This window comes from Sardina pilchardus, chromosome 8 (assembly GCF_963854185.1).
Source record: "Sardina pilchardus chromosome 8, fSarPil1.1, whole genome shotgun sequence".
In the NCBI taxonomy this organism is placed as follows: domain Eukaryota; kingdom Metazoa; phylum Chordata; class Actinopteri; order Clupeiformes; family Clupeidae; genus Sardina; species Sardina pilchardus.
The window spans coordinates 24,848,951-24,870,355 of record NC_085001.1 but is presented as its reverse complement, the minus strand read 5'-3'; the positions used below and the strand labels follow the sequence as shown (position 1 = coordinate 24,870,355).

Here is a 21,405-nt window from a genome sequence, read left to right as displayed (position 1 = left end):
ACACACGCACGCACGCACACACGCACACACACACACACACAGGTGAAATATGCTGATTAGATTTACAAGAATCCTCAATGAGGCCGAAGGTTTTCAGAAGAATCCATTTCCCTGCACTGATTTGATATAATTTCTACTCAGTGGCACTAACTACCATTTTGTTTTGAAGCAGAACTCACACACACCTGATCAAGCAATCTAGTTATAACACTGGCAACTTGCTATCCTAAACATGCAACACTGCAGAGTTTAGCTGTAACATCATTGAAATGTGATGACTATTTTTCAGAAGGGGTTAACACCCAATAAGCAATGTGTCAATGTGAAACACTTTGTTGCTCTTCAAGGCTTTCTGCATAACAACATACATCTTGGGCTATGATTGAGTCTCAATTGGGTCAATTCCTTCAAAACTGAGAATAATTAAAACAGTTTTAGTACAATAATACATTTCCATCTATGTGTTATACACACCACTTCTGCAGTTCTCGATAATGGCACAAAGGTCAGGCATGCTAATTAAACTCTGAACCTAACAGTGCAATTACAAAATGCGATTATTTTGTTTTCATTATTTACTTGTTTCCCCCCCCTGTGACAACTACAAATACATTCAATAGTCAAATATGCTTTTGAACAGCCTATTCATGTATTGCATCAATCTGATTGTCTAGTGAGAACTAGCGGACATTGTTGTCATGGCTTAAAAGGAAACAATTGATTGGCAGATCAATTGTGTAACTGATAACTGTCGGTGCCAGAGAGGATATTGGTACTATGTTGACTATTAAAGACAGTTCCATCATTATCATGTATAAGGATGACAGTTATCCTATGGAGAAGTGGCTAAAAATAATGCTGGCATGCAATCCAGGGTAGGTCAGCAAATTGTCAAAGTGTCCTTTAACAAAAACAAATCACAGCAGAGGTGTTATTATTTCATTATTGTTCAAATGCTCTTCATCGGTGTAAACAAGACACAGCAGAAGATACATGGAGGAGAATAATATTACACTATTCACATGTTCATGTATGAGTTGCACATTACATGACATTTTTAAAATCAATAGCAATGTTATCTGATCTGTGGGCTGTAGATACAGTGCTGCTTGAAAATGTGAACCCTTTGAACAATTTGGAGTTTTCTGGGGGGGTATTGGTAAAGTCATGTAGGTAATTTCTTAATGTAAAGTAAAACATATTTGGGTGCTGAGATAACAATTAAGCATGCTAATCAAACAGACTTCCTTTGGAAAGGGTTTGAGCAGCCATGATTAAAAGAGAGTAAATCCACCAAACCACTGTATACTACCATGGCATACCCAAGGCATCAACAATGATAAGAGGAAAGGAGATACCCGAGGACATAAGAGTGAGAGTAGTGACAGCCCATCAGTCTGAGGAAAGCTTCTGTACAAGACCTTCTCTAAAATATTCCAGTTCCATTTATCCACTTTAAAACAAAGTATTCGCAAAAGGAGGGCATTCAAGCAAATCACTAGCCATCCTGCCTTGCACGGTGATTTCTTTCAAGTGGTAGGCACTAGCAAATCACAGCAACATTAGACGTGGATGCCCATCAAAAGCATGACCAAGATGCACCAGAAAGATAATAAAGTGGGTGAAAGCCAACCCACATCACCTCTAGTGATGAGGTACAGACCTTGATGGCAGCATCTGGAATAAATCTACATGTGTCTACAATCAGACGAAACAGGAACAGACATGGCGTTCATGGGAGGGTTGCTAAGAAAGCCTCTGCTTTTAAGAAAGATAAAACTGCCCGATTCAACTTGAAGAGGCCTTCTGGAGGTCCATTCTCTGGACAGGTGAGTCCAAAATAGATCTGGTAACAGTCCAAATGGTCATGTTTGGAGGAAAACCAAGACTATATATACCAAGAAAAGACCCCCTCACAACAATGAAGCATGGTAGTGGATATGTAGAGGTGTGGGGCTGTTTTTCTGCCTCTGGACCTAGACGACTCGACTCCATGTCATCAAGGAAACCATAACTTGTCAGGCCTATCAACAAATTCTTGATCTGAACCTCATGTAAGTGAGGGAGATGAAGCTAGGAAATAGATTTTACAACAGGACAATGACACTACAAGCATTCAAGTAAAACGACCAAGAAAAGAAAATTCATACTCTGGACTGGCTCAGTCGAAGTTCAGACCTCAATTCAATAGAAATGTTTTGGCTACAGTAGATCTGAAGCATGCGGTAAAGGCCAATCGCCCCTCCAACCTCTCTCAACTGGCTGAGTTCCGCAAGGAGGAGTAGGCAACAATCTATAGAACCTATAACACTGGTTAATGGGTACAGAAGACGTTTGTTTTCAGAAGTGGTTGCAAAAGGAGACTAAACCACTTTTGTTGAATAATGAAAGTATACAACATTCTTTTGTTTCGGTCTATTACCAGTATATTTGGAAGGTGAGTTTTACAAATTGGGGTTTGGATGTACATTAAATAAGTTTATTTACTGTAGATTTGTTTGGTAAAACAATTGTTTTGTTTTGTAAAACACAGTTGTCTTTCAAACTTTCAAGCAGCACTGTATACAGTTTACCATATTGAATAGAAAACCTCCCTTTGCTGATAAAACAGCTATTAATCCCTCCTATGACATCCCATCAAGTTGAAGACGACAAAGCAAGGCATTTCCTCTTTCTAAAATCTCTCCAGTCTGTCTCCTCGGTCCATAATTGTTCATTCTCCCCTTTGACCCACACCACTTTACAGAGTTTAGATCAGCAGACTGAGATGGCCATGGCTGACGTTTAATTTTGTTACATTTGTTTTTGTCGATCTGGACATGGCATGCCATCTAAATGATCTTTTAGCATGTAGGTCAAGATTTTCTGGAGCCTTGATGAGATGACCCCAAGATGCTACTTCTTTCCTTTAGCTGACCAACAGTGATCCTAATGCAATTTTTGCTTCGCTTACCATCCTTTTCATTCTTGTGTGTGAGGGCAATATAAATATGGTTCTTTTACCAAGGTAAGTTTGTCACATGTCCTGTTAATGGGAACTCCTTAACTATTGATTTAACTGTATATGGACATTTTCAGTTGAGTACCTATTTTGTATAGCCATTGCTTGACATACAGTGGTCAACACACTTGCCCTTTGATTTGAATTGTGTATTCTCTCATCTTTCCCATGTTGACGAAAAACTGGACACTTCATCTTTTGTTTTCAGTTTTTTTATACATAATTTTAGTCAACTACCTGATTATATTATATTATATTATTATATTGAGAAAGGTAAAGACCATAGTATTCCGGTGTTCACTATGAAGACTTCTCAAAACCCAGGAGTTTTGAGTCAGTCAGACAGTTTTTGTAGGAAGTTATGAACCAAATACCATCAAACAGTGGCAATGAAACAACTGCCTTATCATTTCCAAACAGTGTCTGTGACAGTTGAGAACTATTTAAACAGTTATTGTGCTGTACTTGCATGTGTGTGTATTCCCTGTAGTGAAGATCTGAGCATTTACATTCTGCAAGGCAGCATATAAACAAGGATATGAAATTTACTCACACTCTCAGTCTGGCTCTCTCCAGCGCTGGCATCCTTTTGCATTGTGTGGCCAAGCAATCTGCCAGAGGGACTTCGACAACAGACTGCAGAACTTTCCTTTCTCTCTGAATATGGGACAACAAAACAGAGGACAGAGTATGGCTTTATTTTTGTCATCAGTGGATCTATTCTAGAGAGGTCCAACAGAACAGTCAAATTCCACTGGTTAAAAAGACGCTTTCAGCCAACACTTTTAACTCTGTGTCAAATCAGAGACACACATTCTGGAGTACATTGCGCAATGTATACAGCCGAATTAAACTCTGCATCTTGATCGTACTTCTTCGTGACTGGATCTCGCGTCTCACTTTGGTATGCAATATTTTTACCAACACTGTTAATCTACTCCACATTGTATTTTTTTTTTTTTATATGTCATGTTTTGCATGTCATATAGCAGCTTTGGCTGTGCTGGACAACTGTCTGTCTGTAACATCACAACACCTGAGGAACAACGGCTGTGGATAGCACATGGCAAATGCATCATAAAGACATAAACATAATAGAATAGGTGAGATATTGTCTAAGAAATGGTTGTCATGGGAAATAATTCATCTGTGTGTGTGTATGTGTGTGTGTGTGTGTGTGTGTGTGTGTGTGTGTGTGTGTGTGTGTTTCTGAGAGTGAAACAAAGTTACACTAACATCCAAGAAATATCAGGATGACAAATCCTGTAGCACCTAGAATGCACAGATGCCTGGATTAACATCGTAATGTTTTGTTGAGGATCCAGCCTCTTCAGATCGATGCAATTGCTCTCGCTCTTATTGGCCAAGATTGTGCCTGTCACCTCTTATCTGTCAAGGACGCTCTTCAAATGGGATACTGTCTGCACGCAGAGCCCCCTCCATCACTTCTGTGCTCTTGTTTGGAAATCGCAGTTGAGAGAGTGCCAATGGTCCATCCATCCAATTGTAAGTGGCCCTTCGGCTGGATGTCAATATTGATTATAATCCAGACCACACTGACTGTGCTTCACTGGCAGTTCATTAGATCCACCCTATCCTGATTGGAATTGGGGGGGGGGGGGGGGGGGGGGGGTGAGAGGAAGCCTGCAATGTGGATCATTTCTTTTAATACCTCTAAAGACATTACGAGAGGCACACTACAGATGGGGTCTGCTGTTAGCATTAGATTAACTTCAAAGTGGATTCTTCTCTGTGCCTCTCTCAGCTGAGCGTCACGGTGTTCCGCGCATCTCATATTTATTTGTGTCAGCCTGAAACATTGCATCGCGCCATTATGGAGCACACCATCTGGGAATTGACAGTAGGGTCATCCATCACAGCCGCTTGGGCACGCTTAAGTCACAAAATAGGAAGCTAAAAGGCCGCCAGGACTTAAAGTCTCAATCAGAATATGAAAACACGGCAAATTGCTTTAAGAGTAAGTGGGGAAAACAGAGCGTGCCGGAGAATGTTGAATTTGCAGCATTTCTAAACAAGACCCAAGAGTGAGACAATCATCACAGCAGATATTATTGGGTAGGAGTGTTGGTGCTCTGTCTTCAGTTGAAGTAAACAAGGACTCCAAAGTCCAAAAAAAACAAATAATAAATCAACTGTCTATAGTGGAGATGACTGCATTCTGACAGAAAATCAAATCTGATGTTGACTCCCTGGCTTTTGATGTATAGCTGCACAAGGACGCTAGGTTATCTTTCCCAAAAGCCAATGCCAGTGTCAGCTCAAATTTATGAGAGAATTTATCACAGAGAATGTGATGATACAAGCAAACATGTCACAATAAACCTATCTACTGATAAAAAATGACACTATTTGCCTAACTAGTTTTCACTCTCAAGCAAGTCAGCGAGAACACAGCCTGTGCATATAGCATGCGAAAGTTAGGCTACAGCCAATGAAATGGTAAGCCCAAGTTTGCTGTCTTTAAATTTGATTTTGGTTTGAAGACTTATTTCTTTGGAATTGTTTAGGAGGTCAGCTGAGTGTTATTGCCTAGATGTGTATCTATGGTTGTTTTCAGAAAAAATAAACATAAATCATGAATGTGGCCCGCAGTGAAGAGCTGGGGCGGCTCTGACTTTGACTGACTTTGGAGTAACTTTTACGCTGTCATTGATATTTATTTATGTTCGCTGTCTGCTTTATGTGGCTTGAATAATTCATGAGGAGTTTGACGATTTTCAGGCTGAGGCTACAATGTCGAATTCAATATCAAAATGAATGGTGTGAAAAGCTTTGTTGCGAGCAGGTTATTGTTCAGTGGAGAAATTAGCATAAGATATGATTTTTGTTGAGATTGAAGATAGAAAAGAAATTTCTAGAAGATGATGAAAGATGTCATAATCCCACCTTGGTAGTCAGATTTATCTTAAGAGAATGGTTGCCCTTTGAAATGCTAATATTTGTTCACCTTGGCAAATCGAGACTTGTGAGCAAATGTTTCCAAAGAAAAGCCATTTTGTGCTTGTGCACCAGAAATTCGAAATTATTATTTCAGCATCCATATTCTATTACTGAATGTATACCGTATGTGGGAGTATGCCAATTCTCTGCATGGCAAGTATCCATGCAACCCTCTACATTTCCAGCAGTAGCATGTCTCCTTTCTTGAGCTGTCAGACTTGATTTTGTACAAGAAAAGCAGAAAATGTCAGAAAAGAGGCTAGAAAAGCAGCCATGAAAGGTATAGTCCTAAAATACTGTGAAAGGTTGTTGCACAGCCAATCAAATACTTCCATTTTAAAGCAACATGATAGGCTGGAAGGAATATTGTCCTTATGAGTGATTCCCATTTGGTGTTTTTTTTTTTTTTCTGTATCCATACAACAATGTTGCTTACAGGTACTCTGTAATGTGTTTACTTTCATCAAAAACATGAGATATAAGTACAGTGGAAGCTTTGGGGATGTTAACCAGCTCTAATATGGATAAATTTGAGACACTGAGTCCATGCCAAGAACATGGTGATCAGTCTCATGATACAGTATGACACCACATCATGTTCAACTTCAAATCATCTGCTCTCAGTGGTTTGATATGTTTAAGACTAAGTTCTTGTGCCGCCACATCGGTTCCTTTTAGCTTTCTAATTACTGTAAAAGGAAGAGTTATCATTAGAAATCTTCTATTTCTACCTTTATTTTCAAATCACTGTCAAAATGTTTTGGGTCAAAACTTCTTATCAGATGGTCAACAAGTAAACATAGTGGGTAGGTATTATTGCAACACTCCACTTCCAAGGCCATAGTCAGGATTTTTCAAATACCAGGATCAGGGATCAATGCTCCATCTGTTATCAAAAATGCTCTGTTTCTCCTCATCAGAGTAGTGAATGTTGCATTTATAAATGGCAGGGACGGCAGAGCTTATAGTGAGTGTCACATCTTCAATCTCACTGACTTAGGAGAGCCCTTCGCCTATGAATTCCCTCTTCTCCTAACTCTTTCTACACACTTTGGTCTAAATGACCAATAATTTATATCATTTGACAATAAGAATCATGTTTAGAGAATATCCACAACATTAATTAACGTTAACATAGCTTAATTTTCAGTGCAGGGTAGCTTGCTGAAACTCTACTGAATTTCAGTATAATATTTTCAGTAGGTAAGCATCTCATTGATGACCCTATGCATCTTATTAGCATTCTCTCCCTCTTTGTCTGCTCAACTTCTGCTGGATTTCTCAACGTTAATCTTTGTCACAACCTTTGTTCATGTTTGGTGAATTAATATCACTGGCAGAAGTTAACGAGGTGTCAAATTTAGACTATTTATTTTGGCCAATGGATTTGTGGGTACTGAAGTTTAATGTGAGGCTACTGTGTTGCATTGGTTAATTTGTTTAGAACACACTCCACAATAGTTGAGTCGACTCTCGTTTTGAGATGTCAGAGGTATCTGTGACTGCGTGTCATGTGACGGTGCGTTAAAGCAAGGATAATTGTCTTGTCGGCTATTTTTACTTATTAAACAAAACTTGAAGAAAGAAATACCGAGGACATGACCTCAGTCTCATCTGTGGTGGTGAAGGCCATGTGCACTTCATAACCAAAATAATGTTTGCTGTGTAGGCCCACTTGTTTTTCTGTTCATGGGCTGACTATCTAGATCATAATTGTGTTCTTGGATAGGAAATGCTAAACTCCATTAAATTCATAAGAGTGCATTGTTATCTCATAATGGAATGTTTTCTATTATCAAAACAAGACACTGGATTATTAGTGGCTGTGGCAAATGATACAGAATTCAAGTTTAATAGACTGTGACTTTTACATGCCCCTTTAAAGGAGGGCCAAACAATGCCATTTCAATCCAATTTATTTCATATCCATAGCCAAGAATGAAAAACATGACTTTCATTAGGATGGTCTTTTGTATCGACAAGGATGACTGACCAAATTATTGTTGCACTGGTTTGGTAATGGTATTTTGTCATTAACCATATTACCAACATAACTTGAAGGCGGTATGAACTTGAAATTAAATGGAATCTATAATATGGTAAACAGTCTGAAATTAGTCTGTGTGTGTGTGTGTGTGTGTGTGTGTGTGTGTGTGTGTGTGTGTGTGTGTGTGTGTGTGTGTGTGTGTGTGTGTGTGTGTGTGTGTGTGTGTGTGTGTGTGTGTGTGTGTGTGTGTGTGTGTGTTGGGAGGTATTAAATAGCCTAGTGTTTACAACCCAACTCCAACTGTTCACTAATGTAACAGCTCCCCCTTGTGGTGGTCTTTGTAAAAGTCCCTGAGATAAGTTTAAAGTCCTCTCCTCCCCTGCAGTCCAGCATAACTTGTGACCACCTTCACAGTTCATCAGTCTACCTCCAGAAACGTACTGAAAAGTGGAGCACAAGGAGGAGGAGGAGGTGGGTGGAGATGAGGGACTCAGGGAGAGGCTATGTGGCGTATCTCAGGTAATTGAGGAACCTGTTGGTCTGCTGCAGCAGGCTACCTGCCACATGAGAGCCATAGAGGCAGCGACTAAGGGTAGACAGGTCACATACTGTAGGGTAGGCAGACAGGCCAACCCGCAGTAGACACATCAATCGCAGCAGCTCTCAGGGGAGTTCAGATGACAGACTGAAATGGAGTCTGAGAGAATTGAGCTCTGCTGGAAAAGAAAGAAACAAACAATCACGCTGACTTGATGCACCCAGTAAACAGAGTGACTCACACAAGCACTGAGAGGCTGCGGGAGCGGGGGCAGTTGATTAGGGGAAGAGACTAGTGAAGAATGGCTATTTAAACTCGGCTGCTTACAGACTAAGAACATGCTAAATACTCATTATAGTGATTAATGTCTCATGGTAGAGCTGCCACAAGTGAGAGAAGGCCAATATTCTTCCAGGATGTCAAATTCAATGATCTGTTAAGTGTCTGGTTGTGCCATGCCATTTTTTGTTGTTGTGCCACCGAGGATTACTTCATCTTGACAGTTGTAAATCACATTGCCCTGTAGGGGTAACGGTGCAAGAAAAGCTGGACGTATTGATCATGAGCTGAAGAGAGTCAGTGATATAAATACTATCCGTTTTGCTACAAAATAACATTAACGTCTGAATTTCATGTGAACCAAATAAGCAAAAGGATCTAACACACTGTATGGCTCTCAGAACAGTGGGAACCAATATCCAAGAAATTCTTCTTTGAACCTTTTAATCAGTTCATGTTTATGGAAGTATAATTGAATCACTAAGAAAATAATGTATCATTGAACAACTGTGCGAGTAAGGGATAGCCTGTAAATACAACTGGCAGCTGAAACATTAACGTTAATCTGATTTATTTCGCAAGAGTTGGTTTACATAAAAATATCTTACAAAGTATGTAAGGCATGGAAGAGGGGAGGGAGGGAGATGTGATTGTTTATCGTGACATTACCAAAACACGGAAAGTTAACAAATGTTCTGTTTGTTTATGGAAACTTTTCTATGTAAAGCATCTCGTCCTAACAGTTCTCCTTTTCACACAAATACTGGTGCATGGGTTTAGAAAACACATAATGGGGTCAAGCCATTGGAAAATAACAGTAATGTATACATGAAATAAAACTGAACCAAACCTTAACTACTGCCTTAAGTAATGTCTCTAATAATAAGACATTTACATAAACATTCAAGTAAACCATGCAAAGGCAAACATTTTGGAATGGAGAAACATTAAATAAACGGCGGTGAGGGCACTCTGAATATCTATTCTTGTCTCCAGTTTCTCCATCCAGCGTCAGTAAACAGATCTTTGCTTTGTTCCCTTCAGGGTACACTTTTGTCTATTGGCCTCATCTGGGCTGCTCTGTGTTGAATTTGCTCAGTCATAATGGCTTTGATGTCAAGCGCTTCTCAGTGCGTCTTGCCAGCTGCTTGCGTATTCTGGCTGCGCAACTCGTTATGTGTCAGGGGAAGAGTTTGGGAAAAGGACTTGATCGTGCCCTTTCGCTGAGGCCCAGGGGAGGACTTCTCGGCCTCTCTGGTCACATTAGCTCCCCTCTAACTTTGAAAGGCTCTGAGCTTTAATGGAACCATCATTGTGTCATATCAGGGTCAACAGACTTTTCCAAAGTATTTATTTATTTATTTATTTTTGACCGCCCTGTTTGTGGACATCAGTTTGACGATGATCTAATTAGATCTCAACAGTCATGTACAGCCATGATTAAATTGCCTTGTAATTAAGCATAGATGATGACTGACAGCAAGTCCTGCATATCGTCTATGTGTTATATTCATCAGTTATTGGTTGGGCTATTATGGAATGGAAAACTAATTAATGATATTTTATGCAGGGCCACAGGATATTTGGAATTTGATTAAATGAAAATTACTGAAAGTATGAATGAATTATGAATGAGACTTGAATGGTAATTTGAAGTGAACACTATGCATTCTCAGCATGCACCCAGAGAGTGTCCAGTCTCCTCAAATCTGGAGTGACACAGCAAAACAGAGTCTGAACTGTCTTACAGCACAACACAGTCACCCAATGCAGAACCACGTCTCAGGCAGTCTAAGACGTGAGCTATCACTGTGTTAACCCTCGAGAGAAGAGTAATCATACCGTCGGTGTTAGGTGATGAGTCACCTCTACGTATTTATGTAAAGACTACAAAATACGCTGTTTATTAAGATTAAGTAGCCTATAGATTTAATTGCCTTCAACATCCTGTACAAGATGCCATCAGACTGCGGGACCTGTTCATAAATCCAGGAGGGTTAGAACCACAGGACATGGTAGCGTTAGCATGAGGCTGAAAGGCACCTTCAACATCTTTTTGACCTTAACATAACATTTTCCAAAATCATTTTGATGTTGCATGCATAGCCTTAAAACATGCCTTTAAGGCTACAGTATGCCTTAGACCAATGGCACTCCTGCAGCCCTCTGTAGGCGATTACAGACAGAGCAACTGTCTAGGTTAGGGTAGGAAACCCCCCACCCACCCACACACACACAGCCCCTCCAAAATTGAGATGGAAAAGAGCTGTTATGCAACAGGAATTGGCAGATATTTTTCTACAGACTGCTGTCGGTGCATTCCCTCTATATTATATCGGACTTACAGTTATTTATCACTTATCTCCCTCAACAATGGAATTCTCTTCTCTGATTGGCTGATGGGGTGGCCATTAACTTCGTATAACCTGCTACCTGTGAAGTAGTTCCCTTATTACACTTGAATATTAATTCGCCAAACTCGTTGCGAAGTTTAAATGAACTGTCACGTTGCATCCAAGCTGAAATACAGACGTGCAGAACCATAGTAACATTGTAGCATATAACGGAGGTGGATTGTAGCTAGTTGGATGCCATGTAGACTATAAAAGTAGCGATCTTTCAAAGTTAAAGTTAATCAGAATCCTGGGATATGCCCGCTTGACAACGGGAGAGATAGAACTAACGACTGGCTTTTGGCCGTAGCAACCAGCCATTTAGAACTAACGACTGGCCTTTGGCCATAGCAACCATCCATTTAGAACTAGTAACGGCAGTTTTGTCCTGCAAGTAGAAAGTTGATATGTGGCGGAAAGTAGTCCCACAGTCAAGACAGTTTTAGCGATGTTAACGGACGCAACGGTGGAATAAAACTATGTTCTAAATATACAGGTTGTGAATACAAACGGGAGATAAGCGGGATAACGGCCTTCGAGGTCGACCGGTTCGATGGAAATAATGGCACGGCGGAGGTAACTCCGTCTCCGTGCTTCGTACGTCGCCGGAGTTCTAGACCTCCACCTAGCCATTATTTCCATCGAACCGGTCACCTCGTCGGCCGTTATCCCTTACATACCCTTCACCAGGGGTGGAAATTAAAATTTGAAAATGTGAAAATCTATCAGCCAATAGCAGATTTCTGGTCAAATTAACCAGCCACTCAATGTTAAAATATGACTTTGTGTCTGAAATCTACCAGCCATTCTCACATTTTACCAGCATTTGGCTGGTGGCTGGTGCTAATTCCCATCCCTGCCCTTCACCAAACCTAGAGATTGATTTTTTTTCTTTTTTTTTCAGTTAGCCTATTAGCTTGTTTCATGCTCATTGAGCTCAATGCAAATCAAACCAACGTATAGGCTAACTGAAAAAAAGAAAACCACCATACCAATCTCTAGGTATGGTGAAGGGTACTGTATGTGATGATGTGGGGCTATTTCAAGTCCAAAGGCCAAGGGAATTTTATTCGGATGCATATCCTGGATCCACGAAATAACTGGCCTTTAAAAATATAAATCTGCCTGCCTCCATGGGAATTTAACATAGGGGTGTACTCACATATGCCCCCTGTATTTTAAGGATGAACATTTATTTATGTACAATACATTATTCATTCACAAAGAAAATAGGTGTCTTTAAGGGTTGGATTTTTCCTTTTTTAAAATTGTTTAATTAAAGCATTCAGATCAATTTCCAAAAGATGATTTTTATATTCCTCTTTTTAGTCAACTTTAGCATGGGTGGGTGTATTCACTTATCAGAGAACTGTACTGTATGCTCATACTTTGTTGCATTTGTTTCATAATATGCAACCTATTCTTGATACATTCGGAAGCATGGTTGAGCTAGGCCCAACGATTTTTGTTGTGCTTTCCAGTGGGCTCAACGTTATGCTATGCTGTACAATGCGCCGCGGTAAAAGTTCAGTATGGTCGAACTTTGACCGTGACACGTGCAAGAGCAGCAAAGCGGAAAAATGCAAACTATGCAAACTCTTCTTGCACTGCACAGGCCAATAATGAGTAGCCTAATGAGTTTCAGAGTGCATCAGTGCCGTTGCCACCTCTTATCTGTAGGGACCTTTAGGCTTAGGACTACAGGATAATATAGCATAGCACAAGGGTCAGGGTTAGGACTACAAGATAAGATAGCATATCATAAGGGTAGGTTAGGACCACAGGACAAGATAGCATTAGCATAAATGTCAGGGTTAGGACTACAGGAAAAGATAGCATAGCATAAGGGTCAGGGTTAGGACCATAGGACAAGATAGCATAGCATAAGGGTCACTTAGGACCACAGGGCAAGATAGCATTAGCATAAGGGTCAGGGTTAGGACCACAGGACAAGATAGCATTAGCATCAAGGTCAGGATTAGGACTACAGGACAAAATAACATTAGCATAAGGGTCAGGGTTAGGACCACAAAATAAGATAGCAAAAGGGCTACAGGACAAGATACGTTAGGGCTAGGATTAGGACAGGGATCGAGCTACTTCTATGGGGTACGTGAGATGAAAAGGGCTATGGCGGAAAGGTGTTAAAAATTATCCTTTACAATTTGCTGTAACTAATGAATGAATAAATAAATACTTTTGAATCGGGTTATAATGATATGGAAACATGATAAATCATTGGAGAATTATATAATAGGCTACGTTTTCATTTAAAAAGGTGGCTTATTAAACATGCCTGGGATGTGTCAATAGAATGTCAATAGCCTACTTTTTAATGTGTCGGGTGGTGGGGGTGCGTGAGCCGAGTCAGAACATAGAAGGTGGTATGTGGGGGAAAAAAGTTTGGGAACCGCTGGATTAAGACATTAGCATTAGGGCTAGGATCAGGGTTAAGACTACAGTGTTACAGTTATGGCTGCTGTTACAGGACTAGATCAGGTAGAGATCCCTTGATCCATTGAGACAGTAGCTACCTGCTTTATTGCCCCAGAAAGTAATATAACGGCTAGCAATAAAGCTGTAGTTAATATTTCACTATAAGGCATTCCTCAGTACAGTAAAATCCATACTGAAAGTTTTGCATTTTGTGTTAACATGTGTTGTTTGTTTTAAACAATGGCTATTTCAATATGTCTGTAGGATTGCAGTATGTTACAATTCCTCTGGTATACAGTAACTCATCTATAGAGCTCATGTAACATAACTACACTTCATTTTTAATGGCAAGCGCAGTAGCAACTCATGAAATGGTGGCTTAATTTAGAATCTTTGTCTGGAATGTCAGCTTTGGGACCTCTTTAATTAAATGTCATTTGTGTGTGCCCGGAGCGAGGCACTTAATAATTATATAATGACTGTAAACTGAAACATCCATCAACTGGCAAGTAGTAGGATGTGGAACATAGGCCTACTGCCCAAGACATGAGAACATGTAAATGCATTTCATAATGCAATTTTGTTTAAAGCATTTAAGAAATAGTGGATAATAGACCATTTTAAAAAGACAAATCACAAAATACCTTCAATGTGCAGCATGATGTTTTGCACTGATGTGACAGTGACCCCTACCCTACCCCACCAGGAAAATAACTTTTGCAATGAAATGCCCTTCCTTCTTTCCTGCCCTTCCTTTTTCCTTCCGCCTTGGTGTGTTTAAAGAGTCTGCAGATTACCTCCCTTTGACCCTTCTCCAGAAGAAAGGATATTCTTGTTAACTTTTTTTGCCTGACACTGAAGAAGGGAGAACCCCGAAACGTCTGTTCGCAGGCAACAATAAAGAGAAAAAAGTTACATATATGACTAGGAGTGCTGTACTCTCATTTTCTTTAACCTTGGTTAGACCAACAGGCTGCCTCCTTATTACAGTATACTGTAAATATTGTGGGAAACATGCTGGATAAAAGACACGTATCCACATTCTAATGCAGCTTCACCGTGTCTATGTCAAAACACATTGCCACACCATTCACAGATCTGAGCCCTGATGAGCGTAATGTGCTTGTGCATCATATGCATGATTTGGTCCCCGCGCGCATCCCTCTGTTGTGGGTGCCCCCTCACTAAAGTTATCCTGCTCAATGGGATTACTCCCACTACATCTCTATTGCCGTTGGGTCCTTTATGCCTGGGGATTTCCACATACATATTCTCTCTCTGTCTCCCTGCCTTATACTTTACTCCCACTGTGCCTAAGGCTATACTGTGCCTTTGGGCTTGTTACTTTCTTGCAGGTGTTTCAAAAGTGGTTAAACGTATACACAGTGTCTCATCGGTTAAACTGCTGTAATTTGAATTTTACATAAAAGATGTGAAAATGTGTCCACTTTAACCTTAACTAATATTTATTTTTCCATTAGACTTACCACTGATGTCAGAAACATTCAGGACAACAGATGCAAGATGTGCTCTGCCGCCTAGCTGTTGGTGCACTCAATCAATCATTTACTTTTAACAGATAATTTTAAGCAAATTACCCGTCAGTGTGATGAATGCGAGCATTGTGCCTGTGTTTGCATTTCACAGACAGTGCAAAAAATGTAACCTTGCTCTTGTAGACATGGCAGACTTCTATAGTCCTGGCCAACCAGTTGTCTTCTTATATCGGGGGACTAACCAAGATACGAATTTAATGTGCATGTAGAAGGATTCATGCTGGGCAGGACCTGCTCAACAAACCTCTAAATGGCAGATGAAAGAAAGAAAAAAGACCTGTGATTTATGCTCTCAGCAGGCGGTGGCAGAAAAGGGTCATGGCTGAGTGAGTCAGCATAGACAGACCCCCGTTGGCACACCTCGGTCCAGCTCAGCATCAGTCTGAGACCCTGAGGACCTCTTGACCAACACGCCTGCCCTGCCTCCCTGTCAGATAGACCTTAACCTGTCTGTGCATGTGTGAGGCCGAGTGAGAGGGGAAAGAGAAAGGGAATGGCCCTATGACATCCCGAGGAACTCTCGAGTGCAACACCAACCTGCCCTGTCAGATAGTCTTCAATCACTCCGAGAGACAGAGAGAAACAAAGAGATTGAGGGAGAGAAAAAGAGAGACAGAGCAAGCGAGAGAAAAAGAGAGAGAGAGAGAGAGAGAAGGGGCGAGGAGGTGCTCGCTACTGGGGTCCTGAAACGTGACAGAGCTCTGGTGTCCTGAAGCCATCTTCACACCACATTTACATGTGAGAAATATCAGCACTGCAGACACTTTGACCTCCCCGTCGCCTTGCTTGCTTGCTTGCTGCTGCTGTTGCTGCTGCTGCTGCTGTTGCTAGTGCTGCTGCTGCTGCTGTCGTTGCTGCAGGCTCACGGCAGAGCATGTGCCTGTAGGTCGCACACACACTCTATCGGTTGCCAGGGCTACGCAAAACAATGTCCGCCCTGTGTCTTTATCAGCTATTACAGGGTAATATGAGAGTGCTGCCACACAAGAATGCCCAGTGTAATTTGCATGTCAGAGGTCGGTGCCACACAATGTTCTTTATGCTTCCTGGGAGCGCAGATAGCTGTGACAGGTGGCCAGCTAAACAAATCAGGATGGGCTTGGAAGGTGGAAGGAGTGCTTCAAAAGAAAGTTTTGTTGAGCTCTCCGGATAATACCAGGGCTTTGACTCGATCAGGCCGCATACACCCTGTAATCCGCCGTTGCTCAGTCTCTACCATAATTGCATGTTTGGTTCCTCTCCTTTTTGCAAGCTGTTCCTTCTACAACCAGGAAGCTTTGCACATGGCTTTGTTAATGAGGGAAACTCTGACACATGGAAAGAAAACATGAAAACAGACCCAGGTTTTTCCACACAACCCCCAATCCTTGCTGGTGCTGCAGAATAACGCGCGACGAACTATGAGCTAACAGAAAACAACAGCAAAGTCACTGTGTACTTCACAGGCTATGCACAGTTTAACAGCCGAAGACAATTTACCCCACTGAGAATTCGGATGCAAGTGAGACATTGCACAACTTTCCTCCCCTATCAAGTGTTGCTGCAATTTGACAGTTTAGCCAAAATCTATTTATAGAGTCATGCACATGGTTTTGTTCCTGCCAGAAACTGTCAGGGTCTTTTTGGACTAGGTTGATTAAAAATGTTTCCCATATAAACACACTCCAGTGACAAGTTTGTAAACAAGAGTGATGACGGCAGAGAAAGTCACCTTGCTAGCTCTCTACCCCCCTCCTCTCCCCCTCCCAACCAAAACACACACTCACTTTCCCTGTCTTTTCACCTTTCCACAGTACACAAGTGACACTGACAACAGCAGACACACACGCACACACACACACATCAAGGGCTAACTGTACCGTCCTGTTGTTTCCGAAACATTAACTTTCCCCCGCAAGACAGCACAGCCTGACAGAATGCTACAACAGCAAGCAAGGGGTGTCACAGACCAGGACAGAGACACAGCAGAGGAAGGACAAGAGAGCGAAGAGGGGGGAAGAAAGGCCAAATAGGAACTTACTCTTCTCCTTGGAGAGGGAGAGCCACAGTGGAGCTTCACCCGTGCCACTGGCTTCACTGTCACTTTGATATTCTCCACCCCACGCACTCACACACACATACACACGCGGGCAGGCAGGCAGGCAGGCTGACAGGCACGCACGCGCACACTCCAAATTTGAAAAAAAAGAGGAAAAAATGAAGACCCTAAAAGCAAACAGGAAGGACTGTGGCCTCTGCGCTTCCTGTGCCAGTGAGACTCACGCTGATGCTCCCTGGCTTAAAGGATGGAACTACAACAGAGTTCCCAGTCTGCCTCAACCAATTGCAGCGCCCGCCTTTCCTCTCCCCCCTCCTCCCCCTGAAAGTTTCCCAGCCCGTGGTGGTGACTCCAGTGACGGAGGGAGCTTGCTGCAGCAACACCACGAGCAGCAGCAGCAGCAGCAGCAGCAGGCGTAGTAGAGGCAGGGCACACAGGCTGCACTCACCTCCCCTGCCTAAAGGTTGCCAAACAGCCGAACAGACTATATGTTGTCCACCTGCATTGAGAGAAGAGGCAGAGATGTGTGCATCTTCATGTGACATTCTAGCTCAGACAAGCATGATGCATTCTAAAGCAGTATCTACAGTATTATTGACATCAAATGTTTGCTGTTTGTCGTTGCTGTAGTAGGACCATTTCTTTATCTGTCCCCTCCAATGCCTTTGAGTGAGAGCTTATTGCAGCATCAAAGACAAACCTTGAACAAGCAATCGAGGTGGAATGGCTTAGTTGGGGACGCTGGGGGAAGCTACGAGGATGAGCAGGGACCCTGGATGTACAAGCGCCCCAGGGGACAGACCCTGGCCATGCAGACTTCCTGTCACTCACATTTCGGTCATGTGTGTAACGTTCTGCCTCTGTGACTCACCGGTGACCCTCTTTTCTCAAATAAACAAATGCTACTGCATGCACAGGTACCTCATACCATGTTATTAGTCATGACAGATGCAGCGATGTCATGTCCACTGAAAAAAAAAAACACATGTTTAATTTTAGAAGCATTAGACTGTGGTCCGTGAGCTTTTATTAGCATTGCAATACATTGCATCACAAATCAAGCGTGTGTGCCATCTGAAGAAGCACAGAGAATAAGTGTTCCATGATAATGTGACTGTTTCCTTTTCAAGGGCTATATTTTATGAAATGATATAAAAAATATTATATAATGCTTTCCACACTTATTCGCAGCCTGCTGCCAATAGCAGAGATGGGATATTAATTGCATATTTCCAACTCTAACTCTACATTTAAAACAGATGTATTCAGACGGAAGGGAGAGAGATTAGTGTCCTTGTCACTGGAATGAGTACATTCTGCCCGTCTTTTGCATACACCCTGCTGTGCATGACCTTGGCATGATGTCAAGGACCCAGTGTACATCTGTCTCTACATACTATGCAATCAGCAGTGTCTTGGTTATATACCCCTCTCACCACACGTGACATCTTAATAAAATTACAATTTATCATCTTGATATGTCTAATAATCTTCCATTATTCTGCAGCAGTTTGTTTGTTTACCTTCCAGGAAAATAGCCAAACATTATACGACTAGTAGATTACTTAATGTAACACTGAGGTGACTGGAAAAGATCACTGCATGGTGACAGAAACATCTTCTCAGTTCCTTTAATCTCAGGGGGACTCCCATGCTTCTGACACCATTATTTGAAAAGTTATGAAGTGTTTCAATGGATCAGCAATGGTAGCAAAAGCCTTAAAACCGCCACTTCAATACCATAAACTGTTTGTGAACTCTGTACTCAGACCTTGCTCAGTGGTGTGGCTAACACGGCTAATATGATGTCAGTCAGTATTTTTTGACTTGATTCAGATGATGCAGTTTCCAGAAGCGAATTGCTGTACTTATCTGTTGAGCTCACATTTAGCTGCCTCAGTTAACTAGGCACCAGAGCAATTACTAATTAGATCCCCCAGACATTCTACATTACAGAGAAGAAGCACAGACATCTCTTCATAACGAACTGAAAAAGGCAGAGATTCAGTTAGGGTAAAGTAAGGATAATTCAGAAGCAAATCTAATGTTGTAACCAGCTCATTAAGATACAAATTATGTTTATTGTGTCATTCTGGAAATCTTTGCAAGCTGTTTGGGTTTCATAGCAGGAATGTGACTTGCATCATTGAAAGATATTATTTTATAGGGTTTTTCTGGCATGCAATGAAACTGCTCAGACAATTTCCTAGTATGTATATGATTTTTTATTGAATTTTTTTCAAATTAATTTTAATTTCAATTCATGGGACAGCTGCACATTCAAAAAAGCATACATGCACATGCGCACACACGGGAGATTTTTCCTGAAGTGTGCTTTGAAATATCAAGGCAAATTACAACTTGCCTAGCACACATAGGCACCTTCAAAGAACCAATTATGTCCTCAAAGCAATGACTGGAAATGCAGAGCACTTGGTACTTACATAACATGTCTCCCTCCCCCTCTCCTGTGTGGTATCTGTCTACGACTTCAGCATTAACTATAATTCCAACCCAACATACGGATGTCAGGATTTCTAATATGGCACCCGATCAACCAAATAATGTTCTTTGAAGCCCTCTCAAGCCCTCTTGCTCTTGCAAGTAAGAAGGAGGGTAATGAAATGTAATGGACTTGTGCTCGGCTGATTGCAGCCCATTAATGAGTCTGGCTCTGATCTGGCTCTGATCTGGCACTGGTCTGTTTCAGAATCCATGGCTGTCTTGGTAACAGTAAACAAAGAATTGGTAGAGGCCTTCAGGTAGAATTAGTAAGGAAGCAACACATTCAAAGCTGAGGGAAGAGTTACAAGCTTTAAAGATGCACAAAATTAAAGAGAAAAGAAAGAGAGAGAGAGAGAGAGAGAGAGAGAGAGAGAGAGAGAGAGAGAGAGAGAGAAAATGTAAAAGATGGCTGGGAAGGGTGAAAGATGGCTGGTCCATCACATGAACAGATGCTGAATCTTTTGCCACTGAATTTTCACACATTTAGAGCCATGACCTACTTAAATACTGCAAGACCAAATAGCCCACAGAGGCTGGCTGAAACACATTCAGAGGGAAAACACTGCCACAACACATTAAGTTAGCAGGAGGGCAAGTTCATCAGAAATGCTGGTGAATTCACCCAGAAAGAAAGAAAGAAAGAAAGAAAGAAAGAGAGAGAGAGAGAGAGAGAGAGAGAGAGAGAGAGAGAGAGAGAGAGAGAGAGAGAGAGAGAGAGGGGGGGAGGGGGGGGGGGTCCAAATCCAAAACAAAATTGACAAACAAATTAAAGTTGATACAATGCTTATATTTGCGTAAAGCTGGTAGTTTTTAGCATCTAGTTAAAATGACCTTGCATGGGCGTTACATTCTTAGCCATACGCCATCTTTGGACATTAACTAGATCTGCTTTGTCCACTTATGGCTCGGTTGAGAACCTGAGGCCATGCAAATGAATACTGCGAAATAAATGGATGCCATCTGCAGGATCCATCTAGGCAAGATCAATAGCCTCACAGAACTACTGTACGTGTGTGCTTCAACCCAAAGCTTTTGAATCAAAGGTACAGCGATATGCAATTTCGAGCCCATACATTTTTTTGTCATATTCAGCAATCATCTCCTCATAATTCGCTAATTTGCTAGCTGCCCATTCTGTGAGTACACTGTAAGTAAGCTAGTCTCTGTTGGCAACACAGGTTCTGAAAACTGGAAATAAACAAAGTGAGGGCAGCCTCTCCCCCAAACAAAAAGAAAGTCCTGCGTGGAGTTTCTCTGGGAATTCTGAAATGAAGGGTGAACTACAGTATGTCTCTGGTATGTTTCAACTGGTCTTTGTTGAAGTAGAATGAACAGTGTTTAGGACAACAGCTGATCACTTTAAATATAAACATAAAAAAAATAATCAAATGTGACTTTTTGTGCAATCGCTGATTGCGCCTTTAATTAGAATGCTTAAAGATTTGAGGCACTGCTGATTTGTCAATGGAGACAGAACTAAACATGTTGCCAAATTATGTTGTTAATTTTAGTCCAGATATTCATTCTAGTCATAGGCAGGCTGAATTTTGAATTTAGATTATATAAGTGGTCTAACACTTATACAATACGCTGGTTATTTTGCCCCTAAAAATAATCTCACCAAACTGTTGGTAATGCCAAGAATAATATTTGAATGCCCCCAATACCACATCTTTCCTGATCTTCGATCTTATTTGAGCAATAACATATG

At 41.3% G+C, this 21,405-nt stretch overlaps 1 long non-coding RNA gene across 1 annotated transcript; it reads right to left on the bottom strand.

Moving 5' to 3' along the window:
- Positions 1 to 858: 858 nt before the first annotated feature.
- LOC134089051 (uncharacterized) lies at positions 859 to 17,318 on the bottom strand. Its single transcript, XR_009940016.1, has 3 exons — positions 17,172 to 17,318; positions 3,555 to 3,658; positions 859 to 901 (listed from the first exon to the last, which is right to left on the bottom strand). It is a non-coding gene; the product is annotated as an uncharacterized LOC134089051 (long non-coding RNA).
- Between the last annotated feature and the right edge of the window lie 4,087 nt (positions 17,319 to 21,405).